This window comes from Symphalangus syndactylus, chromosome 21, assembly GCF_028878055.3.
Source record: "Symphalangus syndactylus isolate Jambi chromosome 21, NHGRI_mSymSyn1-v2.1_pri, whole genome shotgun sequence".
NCBI lineage: Eukaryota > Metazoa > Chordata > Mammalia > Primates > Hylobatidae > Symphalangus > Symphalangus syndactylus.
The window spans coordinates 36,259,592-36,267,204 of NC_072443.2; positions in this window are offsets into that span (position 1 = coordinate 36,259,592).

Sequence of the window (7,613 nt, forward strand, 5' to 3'; positions counted from 1 at the left end):
AGGTAGCTTGGGCTTTGCATATTTAAGCAGATTGGGAAAGTTGTAAACTTTTGAGTCCCTTAGAATAATTCAGTCATGTATTTCTGTTCTTAGTAAAAATTTAGAAAAATTCCAGAGTACTGCAAACTTGCTTAGAGAGAGGAGAAAACAGAAGAAGTCTGTTGTGTTTAACTGAAACCGAAACTGCAAATGGAGGGTTTTTTTGTCATTTTATGTTTTCTTTTTGGTTTGTATTCCTCAATCCGTGACTTGATAACAATTCATAAATCTAGGTTCAAAGAGTGCAAAATCCATATTACTACTAGGAATCATAAGGCTTTGATTAAAATAATTTTTTTGAACTTTCTTCTATGATATTCTGAGCTTAGAAAGAGTATTTTATTTAATTTTTGTTGTAGAGACAGGGTCTCACTGTGTCACTCAGGCTGGAGTGCAGTGGTGCCATCATAGCTCACTGCAGCCTTGAAACCCTGGATTCAAGCGATCCTCCTGCCTCGTACTCCTGAGTAGCTAGGACTACAGGCATGCATCACCATGCCTAGCTAACTTTTTATTTTTTGTTGAGATAAGGTCTCACTATGATGCCCAGGCTGGTCTCAAACTCCTGGCTTCAAGAAATCCTCCTGTCTGGGATTAAAGGGGTGAGTGACTTTGCCCGGCCTTTGCCTTTTAAAATAAAGCTTCTTAAATTATTTCTTCACAGTGGTGATATTCTTATTTTTTGTTTGTTCTCAAAATATTCCAGATTTGATTTCATCCTCCCCTCCACAGTTGCTCAGGCTAATTCACTTGCACAAAGTCACATAGAGCAGTGACTCAATCTAAGCAAGCCAACATTTACACAGACGTCGTAATCATTTGTCTTGTGAGGTCCTGAAGGTAATTAACCCCATTTTTGTAGGTGTGAAAAATGAGCCTTCATACTTTTCAGTGACTTTCTTCCAGTAGCATTGTAAATGTGTTTTCGGCCAAAACTCCAACTGAGAAATCCCGGGTTCCTGTCCAGTGAACTCTCTTTTCTGCCCACCCTGCAGTGATTTATCTCAATCTTACTTGCCAGCGTATCCTGTTTGTTCTGTACTTATATTCAGAATCCAGCTCCTACTTCCAGTCTTACACCTGACCCAAACCACTATTATTTTTTTTCTAGATCATTGTTATTGCTTTCTAATTAATCTTCATGCTTCTGCGTTCTTCCTCTTTCACTCTACTGGAAACATAACTGTTCTAAAATTTGTCAAGTCAAATCACATAATTCTCCTGCCTAAAATTTCCAAGTGCTTCCCATCTCACCTAGAATACAAGCCAAAGTCTTTATGTGGGCTATAAGGCTCTAGATAATGGGGCTCGCTGATACTCTCTGAAGTCACTTTCTGCCACTCTCTCTCCTGATCACTAGTCTCCCGGGTATTTCACCAACATTTCAGACATGTTTCCATCTCAGAGCCTTGGCATTTCCTCCTCTCTCTGCCTGGAATGTTCTTCCTGCAGGTACCTGCATGGCTCATGTGCCTTTTCCCCTGAAAAATACTTCATAGATACCCTAAAGATACTTTAATACTTTTAACCGGACTCGTATTAGTCTAGATAGTGGGACACTTATCTCAGAAATTTGAAACTCAAAAAGAGAGAGAGTTGTGTGTTTCTAGGAGTAGCTTTTATGTTCCAGTGCAGTTAGAGAGGCAATGAAGCCCAGCCGCTCAGGTGCAGTTAGAGAGGCAATGAAGCCCAGCCGCTCAGGTGAAGCATTTCAATTACCACATGATTCTGGATCTGGTTGTGTTTAGCTCAGTAACTTGTACACATGTTAGTTTATTTTCTAATAAATCAGAGACAATATTGCAAATACAGTCAGCCCTCCCCATCTGTGGGTTCCACATTTGTGGAGTCAACCAATCACGGATAAAAAATATCCGAAAAAAATAACAATACAAGAATAAAAATAATACAAATTTAAAAACAATACAGTATAACAACTATTTGTATAATATTTACATTGTAATAGGTTTATAAGTAATCTAAAGATGATTTAAAGTATGTGGGAAAATGTGCATAGGTGATATGAATATACTACACCCTTTTATATTAGGAACTTGAGCATCTGCAGATTTAGATATCCATGGAGGTCCTGGAACCAATCTCCTGAGGAAACCGCTCAGCTGAGAAAACAAGTTCCCAAGTTTATGTATCTATATTCAGGACCTGAGTGCTTACTAAAACTTTCCTGAATCGCTTTACCTCATGTGAGTTTCAATGTTCTCATCACTGGTGTTTGATGTCCCTCCAACTACTTTGGCAGTGAGAAGGTACTCATCCTGTTTGAGAGATAATATGCACAGTTTTGACATTACGCTTTATTCTGGAGAATCCCTTTTCCATTGCATAGATTTCCCTTGGCTAGAGTTGTTTTGTTTTCAACAGCATGTTTTCTAGCTTTGGGTCTTGAGGAGAAAGAGCAGGAGAGCCAATAAACAAGTCTGGGGAGGGGAACTTTTCCAGATACGTCAGGTTAAAAATAGCAAACCAAAAACCATGAACCACTCATTACAAAGCCAGATTTGAATGAATTTCCATTCACTCTCATGAAGTTTCAAAAGCTAAATATATTGGAGAGAACATTTCAACAGTCATGAAAAGATGAAAAGAAAGAAAACAAGCAACTTTATATAATTAGATCACAATTTTTGTTTCATTTATTAACCAAGAGATGGAATAGAGGTGCTGATATTAGGTGAAGGTTGTGATAATTTCATACCGAATAAATATATAATTTTCTTATCATAAACTTTATGTTTTAATGAGTAGTTTTCATTAGAAAGTGAAACTGCATTTCTCATCATTAGATTATGTGTTTCTGCCAGTAGCGTTTATGTTGATCAGAACAACAGCATGTGTCTCACAATAGATAGCATTTATCAAGCATCATTTTAGGCATCTCACTGTACTGGGTCCTGAGAGGTATTTGCGGAGGAAGACACTACTAAAAATCCTGGTTCTGAAGAAATTAAATATTTAATAAAGGACGAAATACATCTACCTGCATGTATTATTTAGAAATGACTTGTGGAAATTCATGAAGTACTGTCATGAATAGAAAATGAAATTCAGAAATACGTTATTTGTTGTTTTCTTCTTTCTCTTCCTTTCTTTCTCTCTTTTTTTTCTCTCTCTCTTTCTTTCTTTCCCTTTTTTACAGAGCCTCGCTCTTGTTGCCCAGGCTGGAGTGCAGTGGCACAATCTCAGCTCACTGAAACCTCTGTCTCCCAGGTTCAAGCGATTCTCCTGCCTCAGCCTTCTGAGTAGCTGAGATTACAGGCATGTGCCACCACACCCGGCTAATTTTTGTATTTTTAGTAGAGACGGGGTTTTGCCATGTCGGCCAGGCTGGTCTTGAACTCCTGACCTCAGGTGATCCGCCTGCCTCGGCCTCCCAAAGTGCTGGGATTACAGGTGTGAGCCACTGTGCCCAGCCAGAAATATATTTATTATAATTCAATTTGTACTTTGATTCTACATAATTACAGATGTGATGCTGATATTTTGGATATGGATGATAGAAAATAAAATTGGCATACAATGATCGTTGTTGAAATTGATGCCTTTGGCCGGGCGCGGTGGCTCACGCTTGTAATCCCAGCACTTTGGGAGGCCGAGGCGGGAGGATCACGAGGTCAGGAGATCGAGACTATGGTGAAACCCCGTCTCTACTAAAAATACAAAAAAATTAGCCAGGCGTGGTGGCAGGCGCCTGTAGTCCCAGCTACTCGGAGAGGCTGAGGCAGGAGAATGGCCTGAACCCAGGAGGCGGAGCTTGCAGTGAGCCGAGATTGCGCCACTGCACTCTAGCCTGGGCGACAGAGCGAGACTCCATCTCAAAAAAAAAAAAAAAAAAGAAATTGATGCCTTTATATTCTCCTCTTTATTTTGGTGTATGTTTGAAAATCTTATAATCCAAAGTTTAAAAAATTACTCATATCTTACTTTGCTAAGCAAGAACACTAATGTCTCCTCTTTTTTCACAATATATTCAACTCTGCCACATTTTTCATCTGGTTTCCAAATAAAATTTTTTCTCAACAACCTTGAATTCCATTACTATAGACTTATATCAATGAAAATAGAATTCCAAACACTCTGCAGTCAATCATTCATCAAAGCATGGGTGCTAAAATGAGTATACAACCATTCTCTTGAGAAGTATTGTAGTAGGAAAGAGCTGACAGAAAGTCCAGGTACTGATGCAGTTTGGGTAAGCAAACAGAATACAGTTTTGGATTTAGAAAAAAAATAAGTGTGGCCAGGATACATAGCACAGAGGTTTCCAATAGTTTCTCTTACCAATTGGTGTGACTCTCTTGACCACCAATGATTTAACAGAGGATACACTATTGCAGACAATCAAGTTGAAATGATACTCTCTTTACGCCTCTGGCAGCATCACTTCTTCCTCTATGACCAGACTCTTCCTGCTCGTGGCTTGAACTGGATGCAGGTGGGAGGTCACCCATCTGTGCAGGTGCCTCATAATTTCTGGAGTTATGCTACATACCACATAATTGCAAAACTTTTAACACATATTTTATTTATTATCCTTACAAACTCGAAGCTATTATAGCCAGTTCCTAACACATTTTCAAATTCAGTACTGTTAAATCAGACATAGTAGTCACGCATTTACACTCACTCCTGGCCTCATTTGACAGTGATCCTAAGGGACAATTGACTGAAAACACAAAATCCATTTAATTGGCATTTATTCTTGAACGACATGATCTTAGCCCATTACAAAATTGCTTATACTCCTTGCATTTCTGAAACAATGCTACAAGAAGCATTTTCAGGCATTGTCAGTGTATTTGCTGAAAAATGATTCTGAAGTTAAAGTACATTATACTTCTTAGTGTTCCAAGTGAAAACCAATACTAGAAAAACTATTTTCCTGAAGGAATTGGCACACTCTCTCCTTTAAAAAAATTTTTTTTAAGTTCCGGGGTACATGTTCAGCATACGCAGGTTTGTTACATAGGTAAACATGTCCCACTGGGGTTTGCTGCACCTATCAACCTATCCCCTAGGTATGAAGCCCAGCATGCATTAGCTCTTTTTCCTAATGCTCTCTCCCCTCCACCCAACCCTCCCCTGACAGGCCCCAGTGTGTGTTGTTCCCCTCCCTGTGTCTCCTTTTTTATTCTTACTATACACAATCATGTGTTGCGTAATGATGATTCTGTCAATGACAGACTGCACATTCAACAATGGTCCCATAAGATTATATAACGGAGCTGAAAAAATCCTCTCACCTAGTGATGTCATAGCCATCATAAGGTTGTAGAGCAATGCATTACTCACAACATTTGTGGTGATATTAGTGTATACAAACATATTGTGCTGCCACTTATATGAAAGTTTAATACATACAATTATGTATAGCACATAATACTTGATAATGATAATGATTATGTTACAAGTTTATGAATTTACTATAGTATACTTTCTATTGTTTTAAGTGTACTCATTCTACTTTTAAATATATAGTTAATTGTAAAACAACCTCAGGAAGGTCCTTCAGGAAGTATACCAGGAGAAAGCATTATTATCATAGGAGATGACAATTCTTTGGATGTTATTGCCTCTGAAGATCTTTCAGTGGGACGAGACGTGGAGGTGGAAGAGAGTGATACTGATGATCCTGACCTTGTGTAGGTCTAGGCTAATATTATGTCTGTGTCTCCATTTTTAATAAAAAAAAATTGAAAGAGTAAAAAAATTTTAAATACAAAGTGTTCATACAATAAGAATATGAAGACAATATTTTAGTATAGCTGTATAATGTGCTTGTGTTTTAAGATAAGTGTTGCCACAAGAGTCAAAAAGTTAAAACAAATTAAAAAGTTTATAAAGTAAAAAAGTTATAGTAAGCTAAGGTTAATTTATCATTGAAGAAAAATTATTTTTATAAATATAGTGTATCCTAGATGTACAGTATTTTTTAGTCTACAGTAGTCTACAGTAATATCCTAGGCCTTCCTATTCACTCACCACTTACTCACAGACACCCACAGCAACTTCTAGTCCTGCAAGCTCCATTCATGGTAAGTGCCCTATACAGATGTACCATTTCTAAATCTTTTCTATCATATTCTTATTGTACATTTTCTATGTTTAGATATGTTTAGATACACAAATACTTACCATGATGTCACCATTGCCTCCAGGATTCAGAACAATAATATGTTGCACAGGGTTGTAGCCTAGGAGCAATAGGCTATACTAGATAGCCTGGGTGTGTAGTAGGCTATACTATTTGGTTTGTGTAAGTATACTCTATAGTGTTTGCCCAATGACAAAATCACCTAACGACACATTTCTCAGAGCACATCTCCAATATTAAGTAATGTGTGACTATAAATGACTAATTTTCCTTCTTGCCTTGATGGTCAAGAAGCCAAGGTCCGATTAAGATGCTTCTTGCTGATTATTAAAAATAATACATGCTCATTACAAAAAAATTGTTAAGTACAGAAGAATAATAATAAAGGAAGTAGAGACATAAAAAATATTAGTCCATTACACCACCATCCAGAAAAGCCACTATTTATTTGTTTTAAGAGCCAAATATGGTACTCAATCAATGGAATTGTATTTACCATTATGGTTGGTACACGATTGCTCACCTTTTCTTGGTTCCAACATTCCTAGGTTACTACTTTTTAAGTATATATATTTTGAAACTGCTTCAAGTTACTTTGGTGAAAATAAGGGGCAATCAAAATTAATCCTTAAATAAACAAATATAGTGGAAAATATGAGGCAAGCATTTCCAAGTCTGGGTTTCCTGACATAATATCTACCCAACTATGTGATTATGAGGATTCATCAGATGAGTCCCTGGTTACACCTAGAAAACTGTAAAGTGCTATAAAATAATAATAATTAAAACAGCTAACATTATTGATCACTTTACTATTTCACCAGACGCAGTGTTTATTGCTGTTCATACTGTGTCAATTAATATCCACAACATCTCTATAAAAACGTACCCTTATTTCATTTACAAAGAAACAGCAATAACAAACCCTAGATGCTCGGGAAGGCTAAGTAATTTCTTCAGTTATAAAGCTAGATATTACTAGATGAAAAGAATTTTGATGTGTTAGAAATTTTTGAAGTGATTTTAATTAAAACTTCTTTGAGAATGTCTCCAGGAAGTAATACCTAAAGTCTGGCCTTTAGTCATTAAACAGTCCACTTCACTAGTTTGTAAGGCAATGAAAGAGTAGATTGAGATCATGTTTGGGGTTAGTAGTATAGCTATGTAGAAATATCATTCCTCTATTAGAAGAAACAAATAAAAGTGAGAAGGACACCTAAGTGACATATTCAAAAGTTTGATGGAGAGCAATGAAGCACAGAGAATAAATGAAGAATCCACTTCAGGGAACTGAAGGAGGGAATGGAGTGAAAAGAGAACTGCTTCTATCCTGAGATAGAGTCAGGAGGTAAGAACTACTGGCTTAATCACGTGGTTGAGCATTCTTTCCAACTAATATTTATTGAGCATCAATTATGAGAAAGGTATTCTGCTTGGCTCTATTGATATAAAATAAATAAGA